The sequence below is a fragment of the Notamacropus eugenii genome, chromosome 5, assembly GCF_028372415.1.
Source record: "Notamacropus eugenii isolate mMacEug1 chromosome 5, mMacEug1.pri_v2, whole genome shotgun sequence".
Lineage (NCBI taxonomy): Eukaryota > Metazoa > Chordata > Mammalia > Diprotodontia > Macropodidae > Notamacropus > Notamacropus eugenii.
This window is the reverse complement of record NC_092876.1, coordinates 396,531,014-396,551,760: the sequence shown is the minus strand read 5'-3', so window position 1 is coordinate 396,551,760 and position 20,747 is coordinate 396,531,014. Positions and strand designations below refer to the sequence as shown.

General features: G+C 36.7%; 1 protein-coding gene across 2 annotated transcripts in view; it reads left to right on the top strand.

Moving 5' to 3' along the window:
• LOC140506873 (beta-1,3-galactosyltransferase 5-like) overlaps positions 1 to 20,747 on the top strand; it is a 40,976-nt gene that overhangs the window by 7,122 nt on the left and 13,107 nt on the right. For both annotated transcript variants that reach the window (XM_072614500.1, XM_072614499.1), the window contains exon 2: positions 7,087 to 7,255. The gene's annotated coding sequence lies outside the window, so the exon portion shown is untranslated. The remainder of the gene's footprint in view (positions 1 to 7,086; positions 7,256 to 20,747) is intronic.

Sequence of the window (20,747 nt, the reverse complement as noted above, 5' to 3'; positions counted from 1 at the left end):
TTAGCGGCTTCCGAATGCTTGCATCTACCTGTGAAAATATCTGCTAGAAAACTTACATGAAGATATTCAGAAAAGAAAATGATAAGATGTACAAGAATATGGCCTGATATGCTCACATCTAATCTTCAACCAAAGGGGATGCTGACAAGACAATTTCTACCTCAGGCTTATTGTCACCATTATGCTAAGAAAAACTGTCCCAGTCTCTAACTTGAGCTTCCTAATGCTGTTTACTTGAAGCAAGGTCATACACATTGGTGATGTCTGCAAAATGAAACATGGGATATAAACTTCAGTTCCACATTTGATCATTTGATCAAACAATCAAACATTTGATTGTTATTTGCTTCCTGACATGTAAACCCTTGTCTTTCCCTCCTCCTTTCTATAAAATTCCATTGTATCAAATATAAGTTTACTGAAACTGATATCCTGGGATCACTGACTGATTGGTAATTTTTCAGTATATCCTGTTCTCCAAGCACATGCTATATTGGGGTTACACTATGTCTGCATCATTGATTCAGTGATAGATAACAGTACCTAACCAATGAACTCTTGGATAATTTTCATCTCACTAAGATTACTTATTGTGTTAGAGATTCACAATGTACTAAGCCTGGAAGGAATATTAGAGATCATATAGTCTAAAAAGAGGGAGGAAACCAGGTTAAAACTGTTATAAGAAAGGTAGAGCTTAGGCAAGGCATTCATCACCTTGGACATGTAGGTCATGATGTCATTTTGTGAAGAGGCAGGATTATATGATTCCTCTAAGGACAAGGCAGCTGGGCCCTACTCATCTGGATTCCCCTTGTCAATTTTAGAATTCCCCTTAACTATGTGATTTCTTAATCTTCTCCCAAATGACAAATTAATCCTTTTTTACCATAGGGAAAGATGTTTCCCCCTGCTAGTCAATAGTACCAAGTCAGGTATCTCACCTCAGAGGAATTCATGTCTGTGACAAATTAGTGCCACCATGGGAAGGAGAAGGGCTCTCTAGTCTAGAATTTACTTGGATCCAGTCTCAAGGAAAATGTCCAATAATGATGCACTACTTTTGGACCTAGTTCAGCTGACCCTCTCTGGCCCTTCCTTACTTCTTTCCTATGGTAGAATTGCACAGCCTTGAAGTTCCTGCCTACTCTGGAGAAATAGCTCAGGTCCTTTTCAATTGGCAGGACTTTTCCGCTCTAGGATTATTCAGATAACTCCTTCCCAGAAAGGGGTTGGAAGACCAAGCCATGGTGCTATTGGTAAATTCCTTCCTTCCTTCCTTCCTTCCTTCCTTCCTTCCTTCCTTCCTTCCTTCCTGCCTTTCTTTCTTTCTTTCTTTCTTTCTTTCTTTCTTTCTTTCTTTCTTTCTTTCTTTCTTTCTTTCTTTCTTTCTTTCTCTCTCTCTCTCTTTCTCTCTCTCTCTCTTTCTTTCTTTCTTTCTTTCTTTCTTTCTTTCTTTCTTTCTTTCTTTCTTTCTTTCTTTCTTTCTTTCTTTCTTTCTTTCTTTCTTTCTTTCTTCCTTCCTTCCTTCCTTCCTTCCTTCCTTCCTTCCTTCCTTCCTTCCTTCCTTCCTTTCTTTCTTTCTATATATAATTTATTTATTTTTAGTTCTTAACATGCACTTCCACAAGAATCTGAATTCAAAATTTTCTCCCCCTCTCTCTCCACCACCCGACCCAAGGAAAGCATGCACCTCATCTACCCCTTCCTTCAGTCTGTCCTCCCTTCTATTACCCATCCTTCTTCCACCCTCTTTCCCCTCTATTTTCATGTAGGGCAAAATAGATTTCTATACTCCATTGCCTATATAGCTTAATATCCAGTTGCATGCTAAAGCAATTTTTAACATTCATTTTTAAAGCTTTGAGTTCCATATTCTCTCCTTCCCTCCCTATTCACCCTCATTGAGAAAACATGCAATTCAATATAGGTCATACATGTGTAACAATGCAAAGCACTTCCATAATATTTATGTTGTACAAGACTAACCACATTTACCTCTGTCCTAATCTGCCCTTCACTTATTCCATTCTCTCCTTTGACCTGTCTTCCCACAATAGTATTTGCTTCTGATTATCCCTTTCCCCAATTTGCTGTCCCTTCTATTATCTTCCCTCTGTTATCCCCTTCCTCCTTGCTTTCCTGCAGGGTAAAATAGATTTCCTTATCTAACTGAGTGTGTGTTATTCCCTCTTTAAGTCAAATCCCATGAGAGTAAGGCTGAATTATTTCCTTTCATCTCCTCTCTCTTCCCCTCCATTGTAAAAGCTGTTTCTTCCTTAATTGTATGTGAGATGATTTGCTACATTCTACCTCTCCCTTTCTCTTATTCCTGGTACATTCCATTCAACAGTAAAGTTTTTTTTTTTTAGATATTCTCCCTTCATATTCAACTCACCACAAGTCCTCTCTGTGTATGTATGTATACATATATATATATATATATATACACATTTATATACATACACACATGTACATATACATACCTACACATATATAATATACACACACATACATACCCATACACACCTACATATATATATATTCCTTCTAACTACCCTAATACTGAAAAATTACAAATAACATCTTTCCATGTAGGAATATAAACACTTCAACTTTACTGAGTTCCTTAAGGCTTGCCTTTCCTGTTTACCTTTTCATGTTTCTCTTGATTCTTGTATTTGAAAGTCAAATTATCTATTCAGTTCTGGTCTTTTCAGAATGCTTGGAAAGTCCTGTATTTCATTGAAATTCCATTTATCCCCCTGAAGTATTATATTCAGTTTTGCTGAGTAGGTGATTCTTGTGTGTTTTTTTTTAAATTTTAAATGTTTATTTATTTATTTTTAGTTTTCAGCATTCATTTCCACAAAATTTTGAATTCCAAATTTTTTCCTCATCTCTCTGCTCCCCCGCACTGTAATGCCTTGCATTCTGGTGACCCCTTCCCTCAATATGCCCTCCCTTCTATCACATCCCTCCCTTCCCTTATCCCCATCTTCTCTCTTTTCTTGTAGTGCAAAATAGATTTCTCTACCCCATAACCTGTATTTCTTATTTCCCAGTTGTATGCAAAAACATTTCTCAACATTCATTCCTAATACTTTGAATTCTAACTTTTCTCCCTTCTTCCCTCCCCACCCATCCACACTGATAAAGCAAGCAATTCAGTATAGGCTATATATGTGTAGTTTTGCAAAAGACTTCCATAATAGTCATGCTGTGTAAGAATAACTATTTTTCCCTCCATCCTATCCTACTTCTCATTTATTCTATTCTCTCTTTTGACCTTGTCCCTCCCCATAAGTGTTTACTTCTAATTACTCCCTTCTCCTATTTGCCCTCACTTCTGTCATCCCCTTCTCCCCTACTTTACGGTAGTGTAATATAGATTTTCATACCAAATTGAGTGAGCATGTTATTCCTTCCTTAAGCCAGATGTGAAGAAATTAAGCTTCACTTTTTCCCTCTCACCTCCTCCCTTTTCTTCTCCATTGAAAAAGCTTTTTCTTGCCTCTTTTATGAGAGATAATTTGCCCCATTCCATTTCTCCCTTTCTCTTCCCAATATATTCCTCTCTCACCCCTTAATTTTTTTAGATATCATCCATTCTTATTCAACTCACCTTCTGCTCTCTGTCTATATACATATACATATATATACACATATACATATATACGTGTGTGTGTATAATCCCTCCAACTACCCAAATGCTGAGAAAAGTCTCAAGAGTTACAAATATATTTTTCCATGTAGAAATGTAAACAGTTCAACTTTAGAAACTCCTTTATGATTTCTCATTCCTGTTCATCTTTTCATACTTCTCTTGATTCTTGTGTTTGAAGGTCAAATTTTCTTTTCAGGTCTGGTCTTTTCATCAAGAATGCTTGAAAGTCCTCTATATCATTGAATGACCATTTTTTCCCCTGAAGTATTATACTTAGTTTTGCTGGATACGTGATTCTTGGTTTTAATCCTAGTTCCTTTGACTTCTGGAATATCATATTCCAAGCCCTGTGATCCCTTAATGTAGAAGCTGCCAGATCCTATGTCATCCTGATTATATTTCCACAATACTTGAATTGTTTCTTTCTAGCTGCTTACAATATCTTCTCCTTGACCTGGGAACTCTGGAATTTGGCCACAATATTCCCTGGAGTTTCTTCTTTTGGAGTTTTTTTCAGGAGGTGATTGGTGGATCCTTTCAATATTTATTTTACCCTTTGGTTCTTTAATATCAGGGTAGTTTTCCTCGATAATTTCATGAAAGATGATGTTTAGGCTCTTTTTTTGATCATGGTTTTCAGGTAGTGCAATAATTTTTAAATTATTTCTCCTGGATCTATTTTCCAAGTCAATTGTTTTTCCAATAAGATCCTTCACATTGTCTTCTATTTTTTTGTTCTTTTGGTTTTGTTTCATAATTTCTTGGTATCTCTTAAAGTCATTAGCTTCCATCTGCTCCATTCTAATTCTTAAAGAACTATTTTCTTCAGTGAGCTTTTGAACCTCCTTTTCCATTTGGCTAATTCTTCTTTTTAAAGTATTCTTCTCCCCATTGGCCTTTTTGGACTTCTTTTGACATTTGGGTTAGTCTATTTTTTTAAAATTATTTATTTAACTCTCAACATTCATTTTCACAAAATTTTGGATTCCAAATTTTCTCCCCATTTCTCCCCTCCCCCACCCCCAAACGCCAAGCATTCTAATTGCCCCTACCACTGATCTGCCCTCTCTTCTAACATCCCTCCCTTCCCTTGTCCCCATATTCTCTTTTGTCCTGTAGGGCCAGATAACTTTGTATACCCTGTATTTCGTATTTCCTAGTAGCAAGAACAGCACTCCACAGTTGTTCCTAAAACTCTGAGTTCCAACTTCTCTTCCTCCCTCCCTCCCCACCCATTCCCTTTGGAAGCCAAGCAATTCAATATAGGCCATGTCTGTGTAGTTTTGCAAATGACTTCCATAATAGTCATGTTGTGTAAGACTAGCTATATTTCCCTCCATCCTATCCTGTCCCCCATTGCTTCTATTCTCTCTTTTGATCCTGTCCCTCCCCAAGAGTGTTGACCTCAAATTGCTCCCTCCTCCCCATGCCCTCCCTTCCATCATCCCCCCCACTCTGCTTATCCCCTTCTCCCCCACTTTCCTGTATTGTAAGATAGGTTTTCATGCCAAAATGAGTGTGCCTTTTATTCCTTCCTTTAGTCGAATGTGATGAGAGTAAGCTTCATGTTTTTTCTCTCACCTCCCATCTTTTTCCCTCCACTGAAAAGTCTTTTGCTTACTTCCTTTATGAGAGATAATTTGCCTCATTCCATTTCTCCCTTTCTCCTCCCAATATATTTCTCTCTCACTGCTTAATTTCATTTTTTTAAAGATATGATCCCATCCTATTCAACTCACTCTGTGCTGTCTCTGTGTGTGTGTGTGTGTGTGTGTGTTTGTTTGTGTATGTGTGTGTGTGTAATCCCACCAACTACCCAGATACTGAAAAGTTTCAAGAGTTACAAATATTGTCTTTCCATGTAGGAATGTAAACATTTCAACTTTACTGAGTTCCTTAAGGCTTCTCTTTCCTGTTTACCTTTTCATATTTCTCTTGATTCTTGTATTTGAAAGTCAAATTTTCTTTTCAGCTCTGGTCTTTTCATCAAGAATGCTTGAAAGTCCTCAATTTCATTGAAAGACCATTTTTTCCCCTGAAGTATTCTACTCAGTTTTGCTGGGTAGGTGATTCTTGGTTTTAGTCCTAGTTCCTTTGACTTCTGGAATATCCTATTCCATGCCCTTCTATCCCTTAATGTAGAAGGGTTAGTCTATTTTTAAAGGTGTTATTTTCTTCAGCAATTTTTTGGGTCTTCTTTAGCAAGCTGTTGACTCATTTTTTATTATTTTCTTGCATTGCTCTCATTTATCTTCCCAATTTTTCCTCTACCTCTTTTACTTGATTTTCAAAATCCTTTTTGAGTTCTTCCATGGTCTGAGATTATTGCATATTTTTTTTAGGAGGTTTTGGATGTAGAAGCATTGACTTTGATGTCTTCATCTGATGGTGTGCTTGGTTCTTCCTTATCTAAAAAGATGGAAGAAAATATCTTTTCACCAAGAAAGTGACCTTCTACAGTCTTATTTTCCCCTCCTTTTTTGGGGCATTTTCCCAGCAAGTTACTTGACTTTTGAGTCTTTTGTCAAGTGGAGGGTATACTCTAGGCACCTGTAAGTTCTCAGTTCCTCCAAGGTGGCACAACCAAGGGAGAGGTGTTTACTCCTCTCCTGGCCTGCACTCTGGTCTGATAGCAACCACAAGCTTTTCTGCCCAAGATCTGTGAGTAGGATTCCCTCTCCAGAGCCTCCACCAACTCCACCACACCAGAGTTCCTCCTCACCCTGTGACTGATACTCAGGACTGAGACCCAGATCAGTGGCTCAATTCCCCAGAGTCTTTAGGCTGAGAGCTCCAAAAATGGACACTGCTGCCACAGTGGCTGCCACTGCCCTGGGGATGAGACTGAGGCCCCACCAACTCTCTTCTTACCCAAGTGAAAGAGCTTTGTCATTGACCTTTGAAGCTGTCTTTTGCATTTGTGGGTTGAGAAATCTGGGAACCGCACCTGCTATCTGTGATTCCACACCCTAAAGCCTGCTCAAGTCCTGTCCTTGCTGCACCAGGTGGCCAAGGTTCAGCTGCACTCCACTCTAAGCCCAGTACAATGGACCTTTCCTATTGGCCTTCCAAGTTGTCTTGGGCTGGAAATCTCTTTCACTCTGTCATTTTGTGGCTTCTGCTGCTCTAGAATTTGTTTAGTCATTTTTTACAGGTATTTTAGAGGCAATGAGGGGAGAGCTACAGCAGGTCCATCTTTCCTCTCTGACATCTTGACTCTGCCTCCATGTGTCTTTCTTTCTAACAGCATGGAGGAGGAACCAACTTGACTGTGTATTTGCCTATGAATCCAGAATATATTTTTAGGTGTATTTCATTTCATGAATTTCATGAAACAATGTTTTAAAAATAATTTTCTTTAAAGGTTTATCAGATACGAAATTATCTAAATGACATTGGTTTTTTGTTTTTCTTTCTAGTGATTGTTGAATGATCATATGAATAGACTTCATTTTGATAAACATCACAAGCTCAGAAGACCTGAAAATTCCAGCCTTCACTGACAGTGTGGAAGTGGAATAACCTTTCCTATATTCTCTCACCCAAGACTTAGCTTCAATTACAGGAGATCATTTTACCCAGGAAAAAGTAAGTCATTGTCATGATTAATTCTATACCTGTGCTGAAGAATCACATTCAAAATGAAGGAGTCTAACTTGATAAGGAGGATTCCACCCAAATGAAGAAACTAAACATAATATATATTTGGCTGATGAATCAGATGGGAGATTTAAAAAGAAAAAAAAGACAACCCCTACAACTGTCAATCAAATACTCCTGTACTATTTCCTTAATAAGCAATTTAATTGGAATAGATAAAAGGTAATAAAAGAAAAATAATTATTCATATGTACACAGAATTTGTATATTCTATTTTATTCCCATATGTCTTCCCAAAGACTCAAACACTCATGTTGTAATCTCTGTTTTTCTCATAGTCCCTGTTCAGCGCGGAGGAAGATAGTTAATTGAAAACATCAATGAATTATTTTTAGACTTCCCATTTCCCAATGAAAAGGATAATACAAGGAAGTATGCTATAAAGTCATAAAAATTTTACATGTAGAATAATTAATCATAGCCAGTTTAGAATGTGGAAACTTCAGTGATTCTATTGGTCACAGGTACAAAAAGGTCAGCAAAATGAAGCTACGAAGGTAGTTCAGTGAAAATAGCACTAACTTTGTAGTCAAAGGAATCTGGAGACCCAAGAATGCTAATCCCCAGGAGCTATAGTTTCACCATGCTTTGGTCTATCTAGGCTTAATACTCCAACACTTAAAATAAGGTGATAATAAACTGCTACAGAAGCTAAGACTCACTGACAATTGCAAGAGGACAGGTTTCATTAGGGTCTTTGTGTCCTTCTGAAGTCTCTCTTTATCTCTTAATCCCTAACCTCTCTTAATCTCCTAACAATTGAAATTCCATGCTTGGGCATTCTTTGTCAGACTGCCTGCGGTTCCTTTAATCTAAATTTATGCCAAGGAGGTCTCACCTGTTGCTTTGTCCTTATTCAACTTGATCCAGTTTGGAAGTGAGGTCATCCCCTTTCTCTCTAATTTATACTTGTACATATTCAGTATAGTCCAGTACCAGATCACTGTGTTTAGAGTCTGATAATGTGGATTTGAATTCTGGATTCGCGTTTTACTCACTATATGACTTAAAGCAAGTCACTTAAGTTTCTCTGAATCTTACCTTTGGCAAATGTAAACTGGAAACAACAATAATACCTGCCAACTTGTCTTAAAACAGTTTTTGCAAGCTCCATATGAGTTACTCAATTTCATTGAAATATCATTTTTGTCCCCTTGAAGTATTATACTCAGTTTTTCTGGGTAGGTGATTCTTGGTTTTAGTCCTACCTCCATTTACCTCTGGAATATCGTATTCCAAGCCCTCCAGTCCCTTAGTGTAGAATCTGCTATATCTTGTGTTATCCTGATTGTGTTTCCACAATACTTGAATTGTTTCTTTCTGGCTGCTTGTAATATTTTCTTCTTGACCTGGTTTAGCACCAATACAATATTCACAGTGCCCATGGTAGCCATGAATGTCATGGCACAATTCAGAATCACAAAAGACCACAGACACTCCACATGGAAGACAGAGCCAAAACATTTATTCAGACCCAAATCCATCACAGCAATGAAAATCTATACACAGTACCAATGCAGAGGACAACACCATCCCCAAGCCTTCCCCCTGCTAGGCTTCCCACAAACCAGGTCTATTACACTCATCACAAGCAGTTCTCTTAAGCAAAACCACAAACAATCACAAATCGCTCACACTACCCAGAAGCCTGCATCCTTCCTAGCTCTGACTGCTCTCAATACTAACTTCCTCTCAGCTCTGCTTTAGCTGGGCCTCCTCCTGCTCCACCCATTCAGCAAACTCCTCTTACCACAGGTTTCATGTGACTTAATGGGGCTATTAATGAAGGGGAAAAATTTTCCAATTCAAATTACCATTACACTTGGGAGCTCTGAAATTTGGCTACAATATTCCTGGGAGTTTCCCTTTTGGGATCTCTTTCAGGAGGTGATCAGTGGATTCCTTCCATTTCTATTTCACTCTCTGGTTCTAGAATATCAGGGAAGTTTTCCTTGGTAATTTCTTGAAAGATGATATCTAAGCTCTTTTTTTGATCATGGCTTTCAGGTAGTCCAATAATTTTTAAATTGTCTGTCCTGGATCCATTTTCCAGGTCAGTTGTTTTTCCAGTAAGATCCTTCACTTTGTCTTCTATTTTTTCATTGCTTTGGTTTTGTTTTATAATTTCTTGATTTCTCATAAAGTCATTAGCTTCCTTTTGCTCCCTTCTAATTTTTAAGGAATTATTTTCTTTAGTGAACTTTTGGACTTCTTTTCCCATTTGACCCATTGTGCTTTTTAAGGCATTCTTTTCCTCATTGGATTTTTGGACCTCTTTTGCCATTTGGGCTAGTCTAATTTTAAAGGCACTATTTTCTTCAGCATTTTTTGGGTCTCCATTAGCAAGCTGTTGACTCGTTTTTCATGATTTTCTTGCATCACTCTCATTTTTTCCCCCAGTTTTTCCTCTACTTTTCTTATTTGAGTTACCAAATCATTTTTGAGCTCTTCCATGGCCTGAGACCAATTCAGATCTTTCTTGGAGGTTTTAGATGCAGAAGCTTTGACTTGGTTATCTTCTTTTGGTTGTATGTTTTGATCTTCCTTGTCACCAATGACATAAGAAAATACCCCTTCACTGAGAAAGTAAGAATCTGTAGTCTGTTTTTTTCCCTGTTTTCTCATTTCCCCAGATAATTGCTTGACTTTTTATCTCTTTGTTAAGTGGAGAAGTTGCTGCTGCCTTGGGCTGGGGTTGGACTGGGCCAGAGCAGGGACCATGCTCCCCTCTCAGACAGGTGAAAGAACCTTTCCACTGACCTTTGAAGCTGTCTTTGGTGTTTGTGGGTTGAGAAATGTGGCCATAGCCACCCATGATTCATTCCCCTAAGATCAATTTAGATCTAGCTGGTCCACACTAAACTGCACTCTACTCCCAGCCTGGTGTGATAGACCCTTCCTGTCAACTTTCCAGATTGTCTTGGGCTAGAAATTTGCTCCAATCTGTCATTTTTTTGACTTTTGCTGATCTGAAATTTGTTTACAGTCATTTTTTTTTTACAGGTTTTTAGAGGGATTTGGGGGGAGAACTCAAGCAAGTCCTTGCTTCTACTCTGCCATCTTGGCTCAGCCCCCTCTCTAATTACATTTCTTAGAATCCTCATGGAAAAGAGAGAATTCATATCTTTACCAAGAATGGTGTTACATTCTTCCATGAGCTTTGCAATTTTTCAGTCCCTTGCAAGATCAATCTATATTGATCTATAGAATAATACCAAATACACATCAGAACAGAACAGAATAAAAATGATTAAGCCATTATCCAAGTAAGCATATTAGGGTGCCATGAATAACAAATATACATCAATAATACAGGTAACAGATAGGACATTTCATAAAGGTCTTCCTGACTTTGGGTCCAGTGATCTGTGTCACACTATGCCACAGAGACTACAAAATTGGCATTTGTCAATTGAAAATTTCAACCCACTTTCTTCCTACCATTTGAACATTTTCATTAGTTTTTTCCTCATGTTATTTTTCTTTTTTTATCAGAATATTTTGTTTTATTATATTAATTTTATTTGTTTTCAGTGTTCTACAATCACTACCATGTAACTTAGATTTTTTTCCCCTCCCTACCCCCAACCTCTCCCCTCCATCTCTGAGACGGCATACAGTTTTATATAGGTTCTACATATACATTCCTATTAAATGCATTTTCACTACAGTAATGCTAATAGAAGAATTAAAATGAATTGGAGAAATCATATAACAAACCAAGACGTAATACATACACATGCACACACAATATGATCGGCTACATTCTGTGATTGAATTCCATAGTTCTTTCTCTGTATGTGGAAGGCATTTTGCCTTTAAAGACCACCGGGAATTTTTTTAAGTACTTGCATTGCAATGAAGTTCCATGTCTACCAGAAAAAAAACTCTCTCACATTGTTGTCATTGTTGTGTACAAAGTTTTCCTGGTTCTGCTCCTTTCACTTAGCATCAGTTCATGTAAGTGTTTCCAGGCATGTATGAAGTCTTCTTGTTCATCATTTCTTATAGCACAATAGTTTTCCATTGTATTCATATACTATAATTTATTCAGCCATTTCCCAATCAATGGGCATCCTCTTGATTTCCAGTTTTTGTCCACCACAAAGAGTGCTGCTATAAATATTTTTGTACATATGGGACTCTTTTCCATTTTTATGATCTCTTGGGGATACAGTCTTAGAATCAATATTTCTGGGTCAAAGGATATGCATATTTTTGTAGCCCTTTGGGCTTGGTTCCAAACTGCCCTCCAGAATGGTTGGATCAGGCTCACAGCTCCTTCAGCAATCAATTAGTGTTGCAACTCTCCCACATCCTCTCCAACATTTATCATCTTCCTTTTCTGTCATGTTTGACAATCTGATATGTGTGATGTGGTACCTCAGAGTTGTTTTGACTTGCATCTCTCTAATCAATAGTGATTTAGAGCATTTTTTCATATGACTGTAGATATATTTAATTTCTTCCTCTGAAAACTGCCTGTTCATATCCTTTGACCATTTATCAACTGGAGAATGACTTGTATTTTTGTACATTTGACTCAGTTCTCTATATATTTTAGAAATGAGGCCTTTATCATAGACACTAGTTGCAAAAATTCTTTCCAAGTTTTCTGCATCTCTCTGAATGTTAGTTGCTTTGGGTTTGGTTGTGCTAAAATTTTTCAGTTTAATGTAATCAAAATTATCCATCTTGCATTTCATAATGCTTTCTATCTCTTCTTTAGTCAAAAATTCTTCCCTTCTCCATAAATATGATAAATACACTATTCTTTGTTCCACCAATTTGTCCATGGTATCAATCTTCATACCTAAATCATGTAGCCATTTGGACTTTATTCTTGTGTATTGTTTCAGGCATGGGTCCACCACACTGTTTTCTGGTTTTCCCAGCAATTTTTGTCAGATAGTGAGTTCTTATCCCAGAAGCTGGGATCCTTGGGTTTATCAAACAGTAGACTGTCATATTAATTGCCTACTGTGTCTTGAGTACCTAGCATGTTCCACTTGTCTATCCTTCTGTTTCTTAGCCAGTACCAAATGGTTTTGATAATTACTGCTTTATAATACAATTTTAGATCTGGTAGCGCTAGTCCACCTTCCTTAGCATTTCTTTTCATTAGTCCCCTTGATATTCTGGACCTTTTTCTCTTTCAGATGAATTTTGATATTATTTTTTCCAGCTCTAGAAAATAATTATCTGGTAGTTTGATTGATATGGCACTGGATAAGTAAATTACTTTAGGTAAAATTGTCATTTTTATTATATTGGCTCAGCCTACCCATGAGCAACTTATGTTTTCCCATTTACTTAGATCTGACTTTATTTGTGTGAAAAGTGTCTTGTAATTGTGTTCATATAGTCCCTGGATTTACTTTGGCAGGTAAACTCCCAAATATTTTATAGTGTCTACCCTAGCTTTAAGTGGGATCTCTCTTTCTGCCTCTTACTGTTGGGCTTTGTTAGTAATATATAGAAATGTAGATGATTTATCTGGGTTTGTTTTGCAACCTGCAACTTTGCCAAAGTTGTTTATTATTTCAAGTAGTTTTTTACTTGAATCTCTGGGATTCTCTAAGTATATCATCATATCATCTGCAAAGAGTGATTACTTAGTTTCTTCTTTGCCTATTCTAGTTCCTTCAATTTCTTTATCTTCTCTGATTGGTACAGCTAACATTTGTAGTACCATATTGAATCATAGTTGTGATAATGACATAGTTGTTTCACCTCTGATCTTATTGGAAATGCATCTAGCTTATCTCCATTGCGTGTAATGCTTGCTGATGGTTTTAGGTAGATACTGCTTATTATTTTATAGAAAATTCCCTTTATTCCTATGCTCTCCAGCGTTTTTAATAGGAATGGGTGTTGTATTTTCTCAAAAGTTTTTTTTCTGCATCTATTGAGATAATCATGTAGTTTCTGTTAGTTTTTTTGTTGACATGATCGATAATACTAATAGTTTTCCTAATATTGAACCAGCCCTGTGTTCCTGGCATGAATCCTACCAGATCATAATGTATTATTCTCATGATAAGTTGCTGTATTCTTTTTGCTAAAATCTTATTTAAAATTTTTGCATCTACATTCATGAGAGAGATTGATCTATAATTTTCTTTCTCTGTTTTGTCTCTTCCTGGTTTAGGTATCAAAACCATATTTGTATCATGAAAAGAATTTGGTAGGACTCCTTCTTCACCAATTTTTCCAAATAGTCTATGTAGTATTGGAATTAACTGTTCTTTATATATTTGATAGAATTCACTTGTAAATCCATCTGGCCCTGGAGATTTTTTCCTAGGGAGTTCATTGATAGCTTGTTCAATTTCTTTTTCTGAGATGGGGTTGTTTAAGTATTCAACTTCCTCTTCTGTTAATCTGGGCAATTTATATTTTTAAAAATACTCATCCACCTCATTTAGATCGTCAAATTTATAGGCATACAGTTGGGCAAAGTAATTTCTAATTATTGTTTTAATTTCCTCCTCATTGGAGGTAAGTTCACCCCTTTCATTTTTGATATTGGTAATTTGGTTTTCTTCTTTCTTTTTTTAAGATCAAATTGACTAAAGCTTTATCAATTTTATTAGTTTTTTTCATAAAACCAACTATTAGTTTTATTTATTAGTTCAGGTTTTCTTAATTTCAATTTTATTAATCTCTTCTTTGGTTTTCAGTATTTCTAATTTGGTATTTACTTGGGGATTTTCAATTTGTCCTTTTCTGGCTTTTAAGTGGCATGCCCAAATCATTGATCTCCTCTTTCTCCATTTTATTCATTTAGGCATTCAAAGATAGAAAACTTCCCCTAAGAACTGCTTTTGCAGTATCCCATAAGATTTGGTAGGTTGTCTCATTATTATCCTTCTCATGAATGAAGTTATTGGTTGTTTCTATGGATTTGTTGTTTAACCTACTCCTTCTTTAGGATTAGATTATTTAGTTTCCAATTAATTTGTGGTTTTTCTTTCCATGGCCTTTGATTTCATATAATTTTTATTGCATTATGATCTGAGAATTATGCTTTGACTATCTCTGTCTTTCTGCACTGGACAGTCAGGTTTTTATGCCCTACAACTTGGTAAGTTTTTGTATATGTGCCATGTACTGCTGAGAAAAAGGTATATTCCTTTCTACCCCATTCAATTTTCTCCAGAGATCTATCATATCTACCTTATCCAAAGTTTTATTCATCTCCTTAATTTCTTTCTTGTTTATTTTGAGGTTAGATTTATTTAGTTCAGAGAGGGAGAGGTTGAGGTCCCCCACTAGTGTAGTTTTGCTGTCTATTTCTTCCTGCAACTCCCCCAACCTCTTCTTTAAGAATTTGGATGCTATACCACTTGGAGCATATATGTTTAGTAATGATATTGCTTCATTGTGGATGGTGCCTTTTAGCAGGATTTAGTTTCCTTCTAGTCTCTTCCACAGTAAGAGGAATTCCCCTTAGCTATTTTCCTAGCCTCAGGTGCTACAAGACTGTTTGCTCTTCTGCTGATCCCACTGATCCAGGATTTTTCTGGGGAAATGTTTTATGGTTCTTTCAAGGACAACAAGGGGAGGGGAGAGAGAGCATTTACCAATCACTCCCCCATTTTGGCTCCCGGAAGTTCAAGTAGGTGACTTACAGATGTTTAATCTGCGGGCTGATAGTCTCAGGAGCAGATGCACTTGACACCTTGGGCTCAGTGGCTGTCACTCACTTGGCTCTGCTGGTCTCCTTGGGCTGCTGCTCTGCCTTTCCACAGTGCTGGCCCTGCCTCAGGCCACCCCAGGGGTTTTCTGCTCACCTGTGCTGCCACAGTGGGACATGGTGCTGTGTGCTGTGGGCTCACCTCTGTGGAACAGATCCTTCCTGTTAACCTTCCAGTCTGTCCTGGTTTGTGAATTTTCCACAGTCTGTCTCCTATTGGATTCTGCACCTCCAAAATTTGGTCAGATTCTCTTTTTAGAGGTATCTAAAGGACTTTGTCTAAGAGCTTAGGTGAATAGTTGCCCTCACTCCGCCATCTTGGCTCCATCTCCTCATGCTATTTTTCAATGGACTCTTCTTTCTCATTTTTCCAAAGACAATGTGTCATTCTAGTATATCAACACTTGCAGATCGTTCGTATCTCCAAATAAATTCTCCATTAGTCTTCCAAACGTTTTCTAAAGGTATCCCCAATATATATCATGAATTTTCTATGAACACACTCTTTGGGTACGTTTAAACATGTAAAATTCGTATGGACGGATAGAAGAAGTCTTCTTTCTCCCTCTTTTTTTAGGAAATTGATAATAACCATCATACAAGTCCAGTACAGAAATCCCTAGCTAACTACAAGATAATTCAAGGCATATTGGACTTTTGGGGTAATATGTTGGTCTACCATGCTGTTGTTTAAGGTTTGGTAATTATGTATTCATAAATTTCCATTTTTCTTTAGTATCCCTACTCTGGGCAATGTATTTGGACTATTGGACTCTGTGCTAGTGCCATTCACCAATAGGTTCTTTGAAGTCATCCTACACAGAGGAATTTTTTCTGTATCTTTCTTGAAATGGCTACCCCTTGGGAGCATTCTATGTTCTACTCAGTTGGTGAAAACATTCCTGTGCTTTTGCTAAGTTTCTGCTTCACAAGTTCCTTCCATACCTCTAGTATTAGAGATTATCAAGGTCAAGTATCTCTGGTTCTACTTCTGAAAAGCCAATTTCTTATACTACTTTATTCTATATGTTTTGTACAAGCTTCATGGAAAGCAAAAATATCTAGATATTCAATCCTAGATTGTTGTTGCCAGTATTTTGTTAGTATCTTGAAGAAAGTGGAATTTTTTTCAATTGAAAATAATGCTCCATTGACACATATTGTGCCTGGATGCACTAAAGCTGTAACTTCCAGTATTTTGTTCACATTAGCATTATTTTCAAGAAATTTCAAAGTCACTTCCAAGCTAGTTTCTGTTAGTCCTCCAAAACCAAAGCATTTGAGAGGCTATGTAGGTTTTGCCTTCAAATGATTGAAACACGATGGTCATTTGGAGTCTACATACTGAATTTTCACAGTCACCTCCACACAATGAATTATAGGAGAGACCCATTAGGTATTGTTGATATGGTCATAGTCATACTTTGTGGGGACCAGAATGAATGCTTTTTTGGTCCATTTTTTTTTAAATCAAGCCTATGTCCAATAGTTTCTATACTGTCAATATTACATTCTACTCTCAAATGTATGCAATCTATATGTGACTGTCTTCACTACAGTTGTAGCAGAAGGTGGTTTTGACTTTCTGGTTTTCTACCATTGACAGGGTTTGTGTACCAGCCTTTCATTGCTTTGTGCCAATGTTTTCAGAAGGAAACCATTGCTGTCCATGGTATTATACTTCAAAATTTTTGGGGTTCTTCATTAGACTCTGTGTTCTTAGTGTGATTGTGTTTTTAGTATCACCTTGTATTCTTAGGTCATGTTTGGGGTATTTCTGAAGCATTTGTATATAGAGCTTCACAGTAAGAGTCCTTCTGAACATCACTGGGTCTGTTTTCCAACTAGGGCACTGAGTCCATTAATTTTTCCAAACCACATAGATTTCATGTAAGGTATCACCTTTGTAATTGTGTTCTTGTTAATTCTCTTTATCAGTCTCTTATCCAGTCTGTTCAACCTGACCTCACCCCACTCCCTAGGCCTCCCCTCCACCAACAATTGCTATATTTTGTTTTTAAGTGAATTATAAACTTAGTTGATTTCTCTCCTCTATGCTGAAATGCTCAAATATAGAATATGCTCCAACATGCTTTTCATGTTTCTGCAAACAAGTTGTTGACATGTTATATGTAGTTTATCATCCATCAAACCCTTCTCCAAAGTCTCTAAGTATTTTTTATTAATGCTCTTCAACAACCTGTCGCTCTTCAACAACCTGTCCCTCTTCTATGTCAGAAGTTTTCCAACTCCATAATGCCACTGAAACCTATGTAATTCTAGTTTTCCCTACTTCTTTCCCAGAAAAGCATGAATCCTCTCTTGAGAAATTTCCTAATATGGGCCAATCAATAGTGATTCTTTACTATTTTATATATATATATATGTATATATATATGTATGTGTGTATGTATATCTATTTGTATACATACAATTTCCTATATGTGAAATGCATGTACATATATGCACAATTATGTGTGTATGCAGCCAGATATACACACATGTGTACATGTATGTATAAAATTTCTCCATGCCAACCTCAGTTGATACTTTGCTTTTCTGCTTTATTCATGTGACTCAAGGATTTGTGTGATTACATATAGGGGGAGTAATGAACTTACTCTTATGACTTTTTCTATGAGGTAAATCATTTATCTTCCAAGAATACAGAAACCATTTCCCTAATGCCATAATCTATAAAGAGAGTCAGCATCTTTGGAGAAAGAAGGGGAAGGGAAGAAAATAAGAATCCAGGAAGAGATAGAAAGAGAAATTCTTTTTAAAACAATTGCTAATGATACAAGATACTTGGGAGTCTATCTGCTAACGCAAACTCAGGAATCATATTGAACACAATTACAAAACATTTCACACAAATAAAGACATCTAAACAATTGGTGAAATACTAATTGCTTGTGAGTAGACTGAGTCAACATATTAAAATTTACAATCCTCCCTAAATTAATTTACTTATTCAGTTCCATACCAATCAAATGACCAAATAATTATTTTATAGGGTTAGAAAAATATATATATGAAATAGAAGAGCAAAAGTTCAAGAATATTAAGGGAATCAATAGGAAAAAAAAGTGAAGGAAGGGGGCCAAACAGTACCAAATCTCAAACTACAATACAAAGCAATAATCATCAAAACAATCTGGTACTGAATAAGAAAAAGAGTGCTTAATATTGGAATAAATTAGGTACATAAGGTGCACAATATATAGAAGTATATGACCTTAGTAATCTAGTATTTGATAACCCAAAGATCCCAGCTTTTGGGGCAAAAGCTTATTATTTGACAGAAACTATTGGGAAAACTGAAAAGAAATCTAGTAGGAACTAGGCATAAATGAAAATCTCATACCAAGAAAAGGTCAAAATGAGTATATGATTTAGACATTTAGGGGAGCCTGAAAAAAGTTACCTGTCAGATCTATGGATAAGAGTCTTCCCTATATTTATGATCAAATATAAAGAATCACGGGGAGTAAAATGGATAATTTTGATTACATTAAATAAAAAGCAATTTTTTTGCAGAAACAAAACCAATGCAGCCAAGATTAGAAGGAAAACAGGAGAAACTTGCTGTAAAATGTTTTTTTTTTCTTCTTCCAAGTTCAATAAATAGAATGAAAAGAAAACTCAGGATACAGTAATTCTCCAAATTGGTCAGCACTATAATAAATTCATTTCTAGTGTCAAGTTGTAAAAATAATTAGTAACTTACTAAATGTAAATAAAGAATAGAAAATTCAAAATCAAAATTGATCTTTTAATGCTGCATCTGCTATGTTCTTTGTTATCCTCATTGTGGTACCCTGATATTTGAATTATTTCTTTCTGGTTGCTTGAAACATTTTCTCCTTGACCTAGTCATTCTGGAATTTAGCTACAATGTTCCTTGAGGTTTTCATTTTGGGATCTCTTTCCAGAGGTGATTGGTGTATTCTTTCAATGCCCATTTTACCCTCTGGTTTTAGGCTATCAAGGCAATTTTCTTTGATAATTTCTTGAAGTATGATGTCCTCCTTTTGATTATGGCTTTCAGGTAGTCCAATGATTCTTAAATTATCTCTTTAGATTCATTTTGCAGTTCAGTTGTTTTTTCAATGAAGCATTTTACATTTTCTTCTATTTTTTCATTTCTTTGATTTTTTTTTCATGTCTTATAGTCATTAGCTTTCAATTGCCCCACTCTAATTTTTTTGTTTTTATTTTTTAATATGTTATTTATTTATTTTTCAGTTCTCAACATTCACTTCCATAAGAATTAGAATTCAAAATTTTCTCCCCATCTCTCCCCACCCCCACCCCAGAACAGCATGCACCACATCCACACCTTCCTCTAGTGTGTCCTCCCTTCTATTCCTCCCCTGTCTTCTATCCCCTCCCCTCTATTTTCCTGCAGGGCAAAATAGATTTCAATACTCCATTGCCTGTACATTTTATTTCCTAGTTGCATGCTAAAACAATTTTTAACATTCATTATCAAAGCTTTGAATTCTATATTCTCTCCCTTCCTCCCTCCCCACTCACCCTCATTGAGAAAGCAAGCAATTCAAAATTGGTCCAACATGTGTAGCCATGCAAAACACTTCCATAAACTTGAGAAAGACTAATCACATTTCCCTCTGTCCTATCTTGCCCTCCATTTATTCCATTCTCACCCTTGACCTGCCCTCCCAAATAATATTTGCTTCTGATTATCCCTTTCCCCAATTTGCTGTCCCTTCTATTATCTTCCCTCTCCTATCCCTTTCTCCCTTGCCTTCGTGCAGGGTAAGATAGATTTCCATATCCAATTGAGTGTGTGCTATTCCCTCCTTAAGCCAAATCCCATGAGATTAAGGCTCACTTATTTTCTTTCATTTCCCCCTCTTCCCCTCCATTATAAAAGTTCTTTCTTACCCTTTTATGTGAGATGATTTGCTACATTCTACCTCTCCCTTTCTCTTACTCTTAGTCCATTCTAGGTATTCTCCCTTCATATTCTCCCTTTGTCTATGTATGCATGTGTGTGTGTGTGTGTGTGTGTGTGTGTTTGTACACACACACATATATACGTACACACATGCCCAATTCTAATTTTTAAAGGATTATTTTCCTCAGTTAGCTTTTGTACCTCCTTTTCCATTTAGCCAATTCTGCTTTTTTAGGAAGTTTTCTTTTTCTAAGATGTTGACTCTCTTTTCATGATTTTCTTGCTTCACTGTCATTTTTCCCTCAATTTTTCTTTTAGGTCTCTTATTTGATTTTTAAACTCCTTTTTGAACTCTTCCATGAGTTCTTTCTGGGCTTGAGACCAATTCCCCTTCCTTTGGTACTTTGCCATAGGTGTTTTGACATTGTTATCCTCTGCTGAGTTTATGTCTTGATTTTCCCTGTGACTATAATAACTTTTTATGGTCAGATTCTTTGTTCTCTCTCATCTTTTCCAGCCTTTTCCCTTACTTTTAAATTTTAGCTCTGTTCCTTAAATGGAAGAAACATTGTCCCAAGCTTCTTGTGCCAGAGGCTGCAGGCCTTGACTGTTTGCCTAGTATGGCATTGGTGTTACTCTGAGGCCCACAGGAGACTTTTGTGTCTGGTGCTACCCTGAGGGGGTGAAGTGAGAGCAGGGAGTGGCACTGCTGGAGGTCATAGAATTTGGGCAGCTTACCCAGTTCTGTTCCAAGGCACATGGAAGGGTTACCAATGCCAGCATTTGCCTATATGTTG